General features: G+C 45.1%; 1 long non-coding RNA gene across 1 annotated transcript in view; it reads left to right on the top strand.

The window, feature by feature from the left end:
- Positions 1 to 790: 790 nt before the first annotated feature.
- The window catches only part of LOC117356707, a 53,255-nt gene continuing 39,235 nt past the window's right edge, over positions 791 to 14,810 (top strand). Inside the window, exon 1 of the long non-coding RNA XR_004538700.1 lies at positions 791 to 868. This is a non-coding gene — a long non-coding RNA (uncharacterized LOC117356707). The remainder of the gene's footprint in view (positions 869 to 14,810) is intronic.

The following is a 14,810-nucleotide window of genomic DNA, read 5'->3' as shown; positions in this document are numbered from 1 at the left end:
GGTTCAGTGCCCCTTTGCACAAGTATATTTTCCAAATAGCAACAAAGTAGATGACAGCAAATAAAGACCTGAATGGTCCATCCAGGCAGCCCTGTAATCACATGCATTACAATTTCACGACTAAATTAAAATGTCCTTTTTTTTTAACTTTGTTATTTCTGAGCCATAGACCTTAAAAGTCCACCCGGTACCGTCCTTAGGTTTCAGCTACTGGAGTTGCCATCGAAGCTCACTCCAGCCTATCCAAACCATCTTCTTTGTGGGATTCAGACCGTGAAAGTTTGCCCATTCATATTCTAATTAGGGTTCCTATGTGTTTACCCCACGCTTTTTTGAATTATACATGTAAGTGCCCTAATACCATTCAAAAAGGGCACCTATAAGTGCTATAGTACGTAATTGTAAGGAGATGCACAAGTGAGCAGAGGTTGAGCAAGACATAGACATGTCTCCAAGTTACATTCAGAATTTATCAAATACTATAAGTTAAGCATGCTCTTGATGCATTTTGGCCTTCTCAGCTACATCAGCTCTAAGGCTGGTGTAATTATGGGCGCCTAATGTGAGATGGGCCAATGCTGGATTGTTAGTACTCTATAATAGAACATGGGGGGGGGGGGGGGTCTGCTGGAATCTATAGGATGTTGCCACTTCCCCTTAAGAATACTCCTTTACTGTCAGGTCATCTTAAAATCCCTAGTCCCGCCCAAGGGAGAAGTGACATAGGAGGGGTGGAGCTAGGAAGGCATGGCCCAGGAAGTATAAAAGGTTGGGCCAGAGTTAGGTTAAGGAAGCCCAGAGGAAAGCAGCAATGCCTACTGCGAATGCTACCACCCCAAAGCTGAGAAATTACAACCATTGTGTTCAGGTAGGTCAAGTTCAACTCGGAACCTCAAAAAGTTTTGGTTTTGACCTGGTGTGGTAGGCCAGCCTGGTGTACCTGCTAGGGTCTGTGCTTATAACGCTGGGTCCAGGTACTAGGCTAAAGACCAGTAAGAGTTGCTGCTCAGCTGAGAGACATTCAAATATGTTGTGAACCTGCAGGAGCAGGCCACCCAAGGGCATTGTTATATTTACAAAATTAGCTTTGAGTATTTTGTCCTTCCTTCCTGTGAACAAGAGCCCTTATAAGATACCTTTAATAAATAGGCTTCCACCACAATTTGCTGAGTGTGTGTGGTTTGTCTTACCTGGTTCCATGGCCCACCCTCACTCATGTTACCACAAGGGGTCTAGTTGCCAGTATAGTATAGGTGTTTTCAGCCTGAGGGGTCTACAAGGAGGCAACTATATATGTGCTATATGAATGTTTATTAGAATTACCACTGGGAAACTGTGATAATGCATAGACCCTCAAATTTGTAAGCTCCCATTTACTTCTCTAACATTTAATAAAGACACATGAGAATGTGCGCACTGTATGCAAAAGAGTGATTTTACCGGTCTCAAACATCATCTTTAGTGTTAAGAACATAAGAACATAAGAATTTGCCGCTGCTGGGTCAGACCAGTGGTCCATTGTGCCCAGCAGTCCGCTCCCGCTGTGGCCCCCCAGGTCAAAGACCAGTGCCCTGAGACCAGCCCTACCTGCTTAAGTTCCGGTTCAACAGGAACCCATCCAACTTTGTCTTAAATCCCTGGAGGGTGTTTTCCCCTATTACAGCCTCTGGAAGAGTGTTCCAGTTTTCCACCACTCTCTGGGTGAAGAAGAACTTCCTTTCGTTTGCTTTTAAAGATTCTGCCAGGCACTTGTGACATAGATTGGCCACTGTTGGAAACAGGATACTGAGCTAGATGGACATTGGTCTGACTCTATATGTTCTTTTGACATAGAAACACTTTCTAAGCACTCAAGAGTTGATTAGTGATTATGCTTGGATACAGACTGGCATACATCACTGTAATTCTACCTAAACATAAGGATTCTACTTAAACATAAGATCGATGAGAAACAAATCCATTCTTATCAAAGACTGGCTAACCGAAACCAACCCCGACCTAGTCCTAGTCACGGAAACCTGGCTGCTATCAGATAAAGACATTATTATCAGAGATTGTCTTCCCCAAGGATTCAAGATCTTATCCCTAGCCAGAACTTGGGGAAGGGGAGGAGGACTAGCAATAATCTACAGAGACCACCTAAACTGCACCACTCTCAACTCCAAATCCTCCCCCAACACTGAAACACTAGCCATCTCACTAACCTCAAAGTCATTGGCCTCCTCCCTAACAGTCACACTGTTCTACATCCCACCCAATAAATGGACTTTAGCCAAGGAGGACTTCGCAGAATGCCTACTAACTAACTCATTAGCAAGTCCATACAACCTATTATGCGGAGACATCAACATTCACCTGGAGCAGACAGACCAGCCAGATATATCAGACTTCTGGTCACTAATCTCCCAACTAGGATACTTCAAACCCCCGCCCACCAAAACCCACGAAAGAGGCCACCAACTAGACCTGGTGACATTCGCCACCAATGAACAAATCAATCCCAAATTCCTCTGGAACCAAGACAACTGGTCTGACTCCCTATGGTCCGACCATAAACTATGCAGCTTTACCATTCAGGGCCAACAAAAATCCACCAAAAACAGCAAAAAAAGAAACACCAAAACTCACACCTCCAGAGGTAAGATCGACCCGGTCGAATTCTGGTCCCACTATGAAACCACTGTTAAACAAAATGAAGAACTAGATCAACTTATGATCTCCTGGACCAAAGACAGCACAAACATTCTAGACAAAATAGCCCCCATAAAAACACGTAGAATCAGAACCCCAAATCAAGAGGGATGGTTTGATTCAGAGCTACTATTGTTAAAAAAGGACCTTAGAAAATTAGAAAGAATTTGGATTAAATCTGGAACCCAGGAGCACAGAGTAGCTTGGAGACTCAAACTAAAAAACTACAAAACACCTCATCACGGAAAAACGAAAAAATTTCTACGCCCACAAAATCGGAAATGTCACAAACAACAGTAGCAACTTCTTTAAACTGGTCAACGACCTCTACAACCTAGAGACACTCACCGAAAACCACGATGACGAATCTTCATTAACCGCTAACACCCTAGCAGACTTCTTCAACTCTAAGACACAGAAACTAAGATCATCGTTAACTTCCCCCCCAAACCCTCACGGGGACTTCCCTATCCTGCCGGACACAGACAGGACTACACGAGACCCAGGGTCCAGAACGGACCTAAGCTGGAATCCATTCACTACCATCAACTGGCATACCTTCAACAAATACTTTAACAAATACACCAACTCCTTCTGCAGACTGGATACCTGCCCCCCACACATCCTGAAAACTGCACCGATCCACTTCAAAGCCAATATGCTGGCTTGGACAAACCACCTTCTATCCACAGGAAGCTTTCCAGCAGAACAGGGCCACATTTTGATAACCCCAATCATAAAAAACACAAAAGAACCACCCAATTCACCGTCTAATTACAGACCAATTGCAAGTATCCCACTATTCACCAAAATAACTGAAGGGGTGGTAAATACCGAGCTAACCACATATCTGGAAAAATTCAACATCCTAAATGAAAATCAATCAGGTTTCCGCTCTGACCACAGTACCGAAACCATCATAGCCTTTCTACTAGACAATTTACACACACTCTTTAGCCAGGGCTCCAGCGCATTGATCGTGCAACTCGACCTGAGCAGTGCTTTCGACTTAGTCGACCACAACATTCTTTTAGACTGCCTTGCACTCATCGGCATCTCCGGCCAGGTCCTCAACTGGTTCCAGGGATTCCTAAGAAACAGATCATACCGAGTATTTAAAAATGACTCCTTTTCATACAGCTGGGACAACTCCTGTGGTGTTCCGCAGGGCTCCCCCCTGTCCCCCACCCTGTTCAATGTCTACCTTGCCTCCATGGGTAATCTTCTGCAGAGCCACAAACTCAAATTCTTCATCTACGCAGATGACATCACAATAGTCATCCCGCTATCCAGCTTCACACCAGAATTCCTCACCTCCCTCTCAAATACACTCAACCAGATAGAACTCTGGATGCAATCCTACAGACTGAAACTAAACCCCGACAAAACAAAATTTTTCCTTGCTAGCCCCAAAGACAAAATCTTAGACACCAAGTAAAAGGATCGACCTTTCCCCTCGAACAAACCCTAAAAATACTAGGAGTCACACTGGACAAACACCTAACCCTGGAGAAGCACACCGACAATACAGTTAGGAAAAGCATCTCGGTGCTCTGGAAATTACGCACCATAAAAAAAAAAAAAATATTTCGACGACACGTGATTCCGCCTTCTAGTCCAAGCCTCCGTTCTTAGCATACTAGACTATTGTAATATCATTTACCTGAGCTCCATGAAGAAAAACACCAGAAGACTCAGAATGATCCAAAACACCGCTGTCCGCCTTATATTCGGCTTGAAAAAATGGGACCATGTTACCCCTTTCTACCACAAACTTCATTGGCTGCCATTGGAATCCAGAGTCCTATTTAAATTCGCTTGTTTCTGCTACAAAACAGTATTCGGCCTAGCCCCAAACTACATCAACCCACACTTCATCCTGAATAACAGAAACAAGAACTCCCGCAGCATCCAGTTATTTGTTTTCCCCTCCCTAAAACTCTGTCACTCCAATAAATTCTTCGACAAAACCCTCGCCTTCCAGGCCGCCAAGCTAAACCCATGGATAGCCCAATTAATCCTCAGGGCTCCAACCTACCTCAGCTTTAGAAAACTACTCAAAACACACCTCTTCCAACGCCAAGACACTTAATGGCCCCCCTCCTCATAGATCCCCCCTCCCCCCCTTCTATCTCACCCCCCTCCTCCCCCCTACCCACCTTTTCCTTCTCCCCAATCTTATCTTCTCCGCTGCCTGCATCCCTGCTCATTTCAACACCTAACTCCACGCAACTCTGTCCAATTATTACTTAACTGCATGTAACTATGTTTAATCAATGTGAACCGCATGTAACGATGAATGTAACTATATTTAATTAATGTAAATTTGTTCAACCAACTCTTAACTGCATGTAATCCATGTTTAACTAATGTGAACCGCCTAGAACTCACTGGGTATGGCGGTATACAAGAATAAAGTTATTATTATTATTATTATTAATCAGCATTGACTCAATTTGTAGTATTTTTGTAGTTAATCCATAAAGAATATGCTAAACTAGAACTGCAATACAGCCCTTTCCCCCATTCTGGTTAAATTCTTATAATGAAATCACTAGGCTGGAAATAAATTATGGTTTTCAATGTGATAGGAAACGGCATTTTGTTACTGCATTTGCTAATCTCAGGTTGCAAAGCATTTTCAGGAGCTTAAGTGAATGCTTCAAGAATTTTGAAACTACTGTAAGCTGCTTAAGCAAATCACTCGGAAATCTGATTAGTGATGAACTAGAAAAAAACCAATTTTACTGACCACCCAAGGTGGGGGGAAGGGGGGACAACAGTAAATTGAGGATTTCCTGCGGAATTTCAAGAGATTCATCAACAGGAAGCAATTAATAAGTGTTAATAAGGAATTAACTCAGACTACAAAGCATAAACTATGAACCTGTATTGTTTCCTTTAGAACTCTCAGGCATATCTTTAATTTTCCAATTCTTTGTTTAATACAGGTTTTTGGAGAATTTAAAAAGCAGTGAAATGGGGCCAGAAGTGGTCTCAGTTTTCCACAGTCCTTAACTCCTGCAGCAAAACCATATTGTTTAGGCTGAAGGAAGGGTAGTTGGCTGATGGACATGAAGAGAAAACATTAGATACATACCGCTAGATTCACTAAGCTTTCCGATCGTGTTCCGACCACTCTGTGTCCACTTTATGATCCTGACCCAATTCACTAACTTTTCTCCCGCTCCGATCTGCACCCAATCTGATCTGCACATGGCATGCAAATGTAGGAAGGCAGTGATTCACTAACAATTTCAGGAACACCGACTTGACTGGCTGATCAAAAAAAGAAGTGACTGCTGGGGACCAGTCGCTTTACTATCCTTGCCGAATCTCCTGCCTACAAATACCCATAACGAGGTTACAACCCTATATAAAACTGTAAAATAACTTTACATAAGCATAAGAATTCATTCTTGTTTTATATTTTTTCCAATGCACATTGCGAGCCCGGGTGAAAACCGCGTGTTAAAACCCCGGGCTCGCTATGCGCATTGGACAGAATTATAAAACAAGCGTGTTCTGTTCGATATAAAAACGTATGGCTACAACCAAAAAATTCACTGGGTTGGTCACAAAAATCCTTCCTTTTAGGGCCAGCAATGTAAACTACAGCCATCCTTCCCCCTTTCTTTCGAGCTCGCTTGGCGTGTAATTTGCTTTGCGCTTCACAGCCCAAGAAGCCGCACAGCCTCATGGGATTCCTATGCTGTATATATGACCATGTGATCCTAGCATTGTTAACCGTGTCTCCTAGCAACATTACATTTGTGTAGAATACTGAGATGACTGAAACCATAGAAATGGATGATATATCTTCCAAATCAAAACACAAACTGAGAAACATTGAACACGCCTTTTCTGGATATGGACAATCAAGTTTCATGCCACTATAAAATGCAAATTCAGTGTCATTTTTGTCTTACATTGGAATATGAGATGTTAGAAAATGAGAGGACTGGAATTATATTTTATTTTTCATTATGATGAAAAAATATCACTTATCATTCAGCTTGCTAACCTCCCCTCCCCACATCCATACTTGAAACTTATAGTCACTGCATTGCTAATCTTAAGTTTACAGAACATTCTTGAAACCCTATTTGGGTAGGGTTACCATATGGCTCCAGAAAAAGGACAGATTGACATACCGTATATTAGTGCTGCCCGATTCACGATTCGAATCGGTTCACCGATTCACTTCGGGTGAATCAATTCGAATTGATAAACACCAAAAAATCGGCTTCCCGATTCGGACCTTCCCCCTTCGCCCCCCTAAAGCAGGAGTGGCAGCGCTGCTCTTGCCGGCCGGTGCCGCACCTGCTTTAGAGGGCGAGGAGGGAGGCTCAGTCGGGAAGTGCTGCTGTGCTGCTATCCGGCTTCCCCCCCTGGCATCTGATTTCCCATCCTGGCGTCCGGCTTCCCCCCTGGCCTCCCCGCACCGTTTACCTTATAGGTGATTGGATTATTGCAATTCTATCTACCTCAGCCTAACCAAGAAAAGCCTCCACAGACTTCAGCGGATTCAGAACGCCGCGGCTAAGCTTATTTTCGCGAAAAGCAAATTTGATCACATCTCGCCACTCCTGTCTAAGCTCCATTGGCTCCCAGTAATCCCCAGGATCCACTTCAAATGTGCGTGCCTAGCCTACAAGATCCTACATGGCATCCTTCCTGCCATTATCCCTCTATCCTGGAACTCCCCAACCCCTACCTCCTCCAGATCCTCCCAAACTCTTAAACTATCCTTCCCTTCCACAAAAGGTATTTCCCATGCAGGCAAACTTGGGTCATCCCTCCCCTTTAGAATCACTGAGATCTGGAATAACCTCACTTCCCCGCTCCGAACCTCAAGCTCCCTCCAACTTTTCCGTAAACACCTAAAAACCTGGCTATTCTCAAAATTGTAACACTTCCCCCCTCTTAGGCCTCTTCCCTTCCCCCACCCTTTTACACCTAACTCTTAATCTCTCCACTGTAGTTCTTCTCTCATCCTACTTCCTGTAAACCGTGCCGAGCTCTGCATCCGTGGAGATGGTGCGGTATATAAACCCAAGTTTAGTTTAGGTGAAGCCTGCAGAGCAGATCGCAGTACTAGCGTCTTTGCAAACTGCTTTGAGCTGTTTCCTCTGCTGCGGTCCCGCCCCTCCTCTGACGTCTGAGGCAGGATCGCAGCGGAGGAAACAGCCTCCAAGCAGTTTGCAAAGATGCTAGTACCGCGATCTGCTCTTCAGGCATCACCTATAAGGTAAATAGTGCGGGGAGGCCAAGGGGAACACGGAGGCCTTCCCGGGGGGGTGCACAGTCCTTCGGGATGAGACAGGCCTTCAAGGAGGGGACAGGCCTTCAAAGGGGGGACAGGCCAGGAATGGTGGCATAGGCCTTCAAGGGGGGGGGGGACAAGCCTTCAAGGGGGGGACAAGCCTTCAATGGGGGGGGACAGGCCTTCAAGGGGGGCATAGGCCTTCAAAGGGGGGGCAGGCCAGGGATGATGGCATAGGCCTTCAGGGGGGACAAGCCTTTAAGGGGGGGACAAGCCTTTAATGGGGGACAAGCCTTCAAGGGTGGGGACAGGCCTTCAGGGGTGGGGTGCAGGCCTTCGGGGGGATAGACCTTCAGGGGAGGGGGGCCCTGGTGTAGAAGTACATGGAGGGAGGGAGGGGAAGGGGGAGCTTCAAAGAGATGTGCATATTGTGGTACGCAGCCTATGCCTGCTAGGTGTGTCCCTAGTACAGAGCCCTGTTTAAAGGCCAACCCTTCTCCCAGTGTTACTGATAAACCTTTTCTTGATTCTCCTGATGCTATTTCTCCCTTGCTCTCTAGAGGGAGTCAGAGAGCACGAGTGCAGAGCGCCCATCCCCCTCTCAGGCCCAGGGTTGCTGATAGGAAATTCTTCCCACCTGAGGGTTGGGGGCGGGGCTGCAAACTAGTTGCCCAGAGAGGAAAGCTCCTGGGAAGTCAGTTAAAAGGAGGAGAGGCACAGGACAAGCAGGAGAGCTCAGGGCTGGGAGATATTGAAGGCAGTTCTCCACTGGAATCTATGGAGCTGATGGAAGCTGGAGAAGAATCTGCTTTGAAGGAGAATGAAGAACCTCAGGTCATGGAAATTGACCCGGATTCATCTGCTGCTCCAGTGAGTGAGATTCTGCCAATGGAAGTTTGCTTCATGGAAGGCAAGCCGCTCGGGGAATAAAAGTGAGTAGCTGTGACCTTATTGTATGAAGGACTTCCAAGGGTATGTATGCCTTGTAGGAGCTTTAGAAACCAAGAGCTCCAGAAGATTGAAAAGACTTTTGTGAAAGTTTTTTTTTTGTGTTTCTCTTCCATGAGAAAGGACTGTTACCAGCCCAGGTAGTGGGGGTTCGCCTCACGTATTTTTGTGGTGGGATTGTGGGCCTGTTTGGCAGTTTATCACCACATGAAGCGCACTACCTGCCCAGTATTCTAGCAGCTGGGTAAGTCACAGCCGTAGCTCTGACTAGTGCAGTGGTAGTCAATTCAAAGACTGTTTATATTTTGAATATTTTGTTTTTCATTGCTGGGAAATGAGTAGGGGCTGAAACCAATAGCCTGACACTTAGAAAAAGACTTGAACTGGGACATTTCCACTTTTTGGACAGTTTGCTGTTTTGTGTTTTTTTTTCTTTTTACTGTTTTGGGACTATTTGCTAATCGCAGAAACATCCTGACAAAGCTTTATGTTTAATACCAATGAAAGAATAAATCCTGAGTTTGATTTAAGCAACTACATTTACCTGGTGTGCCAGTATTTTTCTTCCACTAATTTTCCTTGTGCAGCCCACCGCGGCTCACAAGAGCACAACTCCCTTGTCCCAGCCGCTCAGGGCCCATTGTCCTGAGCCGGTTGGTGACAATATGCTGGACTTGGGGGGGGGAAAAAATAATGGGTCTAAAAATAGAGGAGAGGGAGAGAGATGATGGACAATGGGATTTAGGGAAGGAAGGAACAGAAAGGGAGAGAAGCTGGACACAAGGGATGGTGTGGAGGGGGGATAGAGATACTGGATAGGAGGGTAGTTAGGAAAAGAAAGGGAGAGATGGTGGACCCTGGGGTGGTGGGGAAGGAGGGAGAGATGTTGAATGAAAGGGTAGTTAAGAAAAGGTGGATCTGTGGATGGAGATGAAAAAAAAGAAAGATGCCAGACCTCCGGGAGAGGGAAGGGAAACAGAAGGGGAGGACGGAGATAACAGATGGATGGTTAGCACGGAGAAAGAAGGAGACCCTGGCAAGCAAGTTTTTGGAAGATAACCAGAGCCTGGGACCAACAAGATTTGAATAATGATCAGACAACAAAAGGTAGAAAAATTAATTTTATTTTCTGTTTTGTGATTACAATATGTCAGATTTGAAACGCGTTTCCTGCTAGAGCTGGTGTTAGACCGCAAACGTGAGCTAGGATTTAACAGAGAGAACATAAGAACATAAGCAATGCCTCTCCTGGGTCAGACCTGAGGTCCATCATGCCCAGAAGTCCGCTCACGCGGCGGCACAACAGGTCCAGGACCTGTGCAGTAATCCTCTATTTATACCCTTCTATCCCCTTTTCGGACGGATGGGTATCATGCCCAACCAGCCGGCAAGCTCACCATTCAGAGGCCCCCTGACACCCCCAACCCCCGACCCCCCCCCCCTCAACTTATGTTAAGTTGGCTGACCGGGTTCCAAGCCCGGCCGGCCAGCAGGCCCACCATTCAGAGGATGGTGGGCTTGGGGCTATTCAGGAGTTCAGGGGCGATCGGGGGTTTGAGGAGGTGTGCTGTGGGCAGAAGGGCCTGGGATTTCTCTTGCCCATATTTGAGTGGTGGTGGGGGGTCGCCTTCCAGCAGGAGGGATTGGGCTCCCTCCTGCCGGTATTGTCGGGGTTCGGGAGGGGGGTGGATCACGATCATGGCAGGATTCGGGGGGGGGGGTGGATCGCAATCATGGCAGGAGAGATTGGGCACCTCTCTTGCCGCAATTGCGATCCCCTCCCTGAACTGCCATGAACCACAGCAGGAGAGATTAGACATCTCTCCTACCACGGTTCACGGCAATTCGGGGGGAATTGCGATCACAGCAGGAGAAATTAGGCATCTCTCCTGCCGTGATTGTTGTGGTGGGGGGTGGGCAGGTTGCCGAGGCTGCTGAGCTGATTGCGGCAGCCGCGATCAGCTCTGCGGCCCCTATTCGGAACTTTTATCTATTTTGACTTGGTCTAAGTCAAAATGTATAAGTTCCGAATGAGCTATCTCCATAGACTGTTGGTTATACTTGCTGTACAACTTAAGTCTAGGTCGGCCTACCTCCCACCCACCTCTCGCCCTTTCCCCTCCTCTAAAACTGCTCTAGGTGTTTACAGGCAGGGGAAAGGCCAAAGCTGGTTTTAGATACATCTAAAACTAGCTTTGATTATCGGTACTTAGACGATTTTGGCTTTTTGATTGTCCAAGTACCGATGTAGGCCACTTTTTGAATGCTTTTTTTATTTTTTATTATAAGCCCCATTTAAGGCAGGAATTTTCATTGGACCACAGATCAGACAACTTATAAATGACCCACATGTCATACCATCAATGAATGAAATCGAATCATGTGCCTGGTCTTCATTTGTTCTTGTTGTGAAAAATTTTCTTGGCAACAAAAAGGCAGACAACCACACACAATTAGTAGAGGATATGCTCTTTCATTTCAACAGGCTTGGCTAAGAAGAAAAAAAAAAAAAAAAAAAATTTAAATTGAATCAGGTTGGGAAGACTGGACGGACCATTCGGGTCTTCATCTGCCGTCATCTACTATGTTACTATGTAACATGAGTGTTAAAGTCAATTATCTGCACAGTCTCTTAGATTGCTTTCCAGAGAACCTTGGTGTCTTAAGTGAAGAGCAAGGTGAAAGATTTCACCAAGACATAAAAACAATGGAAGACAGATACCAAGGAAGATGAGATGCACACATGATGGCAGACTATTGTTATAATCTTATGCGGGATTGTCCCAGCAGATCTCACCCTCAGAAGTCTTACAAAAGAAGCTTCTTGTGTGTTGGATGACTGGGAAGTTCGTATCATAAACTTGTGCTTTTGGTATGAAATAAGTATATTTTCATGTTGCACACTTTTCTTTTAATTTTTGATATGTTTCCTTCATGCTTAAAAGAAACTAATTTAAGCACTACATTAAAATATTCTGATTTTTTTTAATGGGCGAGGAGAGTGAAGAATGGTATGTTCTGCATCTCAAAAACTAGAGCTAATAGGAGAAAACTGGTGCCATTTTTGTAATCAGCAAGTCAAATATACAGTGGTGCCTCACACAACGAACTTAATCCGTTCCAGGAGCAAGTTTGTTATGTGAAACGTTCGTTGTGTGAAACGCGTTTTCCCATAAGAATACATTTAAAACACAATAATTCGTTCTGCAGCCCTACATTTCCCTCCCTCCACCTCACCTTGTATGCGGAGTCTGCCGGCCCTCTCCCTCACCCAGCCGCACGCTTCCAGAAAGCTGTGCACGCGCAGCTGCTGGAGTTGGTCAATGTTCTACTCTCCTGCAACTTCCGGTTTCCGGTTGCGTCAGAGGAGAAGATTGAGCAACAGAGCATGCGCGCGTGCGCTGCTCCCTGAAAGCGTGCGGCTGGCCGAGAAAGAGGGCCGGAGAACTCGGCATCCAGGGTAAGGTGGAGGGAGATGATGGAACAGTATTTCATGGTACAGTATTACTATTTGTTAAAAAGGAAATAATCTTTTGATATTTTCTGGATTTTTTTTCGTTAGCTTAAACATGGCTTAACTTGCTGTAAATGGGTCAGGTCTCGTAAGATAGGACCAGAGAATCGGGTCTGGGTAAAACCAGGATTTGCAGGATCTCCAGGATCCTCATGGACTTGTATTGAGATCCTGGTAATATTGCAGGATTTCACGAATTTTCCAGGACCCTGGTCCACCTTAACAGCAGACCTCCTCTTTTTTTGATTGCCACAGCTGCTGCTCTGCATTTACTGGAGTCCCCTACACGCCGTCTTCTCCTTCTCTGCATGGGTGCTGCTGTTCCCGGCTTCGGCGAGAGTAGTTCCGCCCCCCCCCCCGGGCCCCTCGGGCGACTTCGTTGTGTGAAACGAAGTTCGTTGTGGGGAGCACGACAAAAAGTTCGTTGTGCGCAGCGTTCGCTGTGCGAGGCGTCCGTTATGCGAGGCACCACTGTACTCAGAAACAGGTCTAACATTTGAGGCACCAAGATGAGTGTTGGCCAGTGTTATAAATATTAGATACATATGAAGTTCATAGCAGTGCCCTCTAAAATGCCCCACTGCTCTGTTGGCTTGTGGCCAGTCCATTAGAATAGTGTCCCCTCCCACATCTAAATAGTATTGATGTGGAAGTTTCTAACTTTAATGTTTTTGTGTCAAAAATGATGAATAAATTAGACAACCTGATGCCTAGACATTGTGGTTGCTAAGATGTCCAAATAAGCAATTAAAAAAAAATAAAGTAGACGTCGTATTTGAAAATAGACATTTCTGTGCTTCTGACTTTGGACATTTATCATTAAATGTCCAACTCAGAGTTAGACATCCTTTTCAAAATTGCCCCTCCATGCACAGAATTTTGCATTCTCAAAGTAATGTGAATGGTCAAAGTATCATCCGCCCCCCCCCCCCAACTTTAACACAAGCCTTCAATTGCCAACACCTTGCCCATGATTGCCTTTGTGATCTGAAATGCTTATAAAAAAAAATTGCTATAAATTATCATATCAAATAAAAATTATTCAAATTGTTTATAAAGGTCTATATCACTGTGACATCATTAACAGTAAGCTAGTTCCCTGTTTTTTTTCAAATAGTGGTAGCTTTACAATGCAATATAAGCAAAAAAACGGAGAAATACTTGTGCTTAACACAAACAATACAAACTCATAAGCCAAGGGCTTGCTGTGTGCAATTCTGGAGGCCGCATTACCGCAAGGATGTGCTGAGACTGGAATCGGTCCAGAGAATGGCCACTAGGATGGTCTCGGGACTCAAGGAGCTCCCATACGAGGAGCGGTTAGGGAAGTTGCAGCTCTACTCACTTGAGGAACGTAGAGAGAGGGGAGATATGATCGAGACATTCAAGTATCTCACGGGCCGCATCGAGGTGGAGGAAGATATCTTCTTTTTCAAGGATCCCGCGGCAACAAGGGGGCATCCGTGGAAAATCAGGGGCGGGAAACTGCACGGTGACACTAGGAAGTTCTTCTTCACTGAAAGGGTGGTTGATCGCTGGAATAGTCTTCCACTCCAGGTTATTGAGAACAGCAGCGTGCCAGATTTTAAGGCCAGATGGGATAGACATGTGGGATCTATCCGCAAAGATAAATAGGGTGGGTCATTAGAGTGGGCAGACTTGATGGGCCGTGGCCCTTATCTGCCGTCTATTTCTATGTTTCTATGTTTCTAAGGGCCGGATTCTCTAACTGGTGTCACTGGTAACCACCTTAAAAGTGGCCACCGATTGCATGTCAATCACATGACGGTTCCAGTTACATGATTCAACTTCTGGCAAAGGTAGATGCCGGAAATGTAGTCCAGGGTTTTCGAAGCCTAAATTTCTGATGCTTACCTTTGGGCTCCACAGGCGTTTTAGGTTGCCTAATACCACTTCCAGCATTAATGAAGCCTACAGTTGCGTTAAGAGGCCTAAATCATCTATGAAGGCATAATTCCGGTGTTGAATTTTTAAGTGCCAGTAGGCACCTGGACACTCAGTTAAAATGTTGTTTAAATGGTGTTTTTGTACTGAGCATGGGTGTCTACCAGCGCCTTTTATAGAATCCAGGCCCAAGTGTATATACATGAAAAATAATTTCAGTGGTATGTAACACACAAGGGAAAAAGACCTCAAACATCCAGACCTGAACCAAACTAAAGTCTTTACTGGGACACCTATTATTATCATCAGTCTCAAAAAAAAAAAACATTGTCAAATTTTACTGAATATTTTTCAAAATTCTTAAATATCATGAAAATTTCTTCAAAACAATGGCAAAATTGTGTGCAGAAACAGAAGAAAAGGATACACATCTTGTATCCAACAGCAGCCAAAAGAGTTCACTATACAGTGTTCTCCCGCAAATTC

Source organism: Geotrypetes seraphini, chromosome 3, assembly GCF_902459505.1.
Source record: "Geotrypetes seraphini chromosome 3, aGeoSer1.1, whole genome shotgun sequence".
In the NCBI taxonomy this organism is placed as follows: domain Eukaryota; kingdom Metazoa; phylum Chordata; class Amphibia; order Gymnophiona; family Dermophiidae; genus Geotrypetes; species Geotrypetes seraphini.
This window is presented reverse-complemented; position numbering and strand designations above follow the sequence as displayed.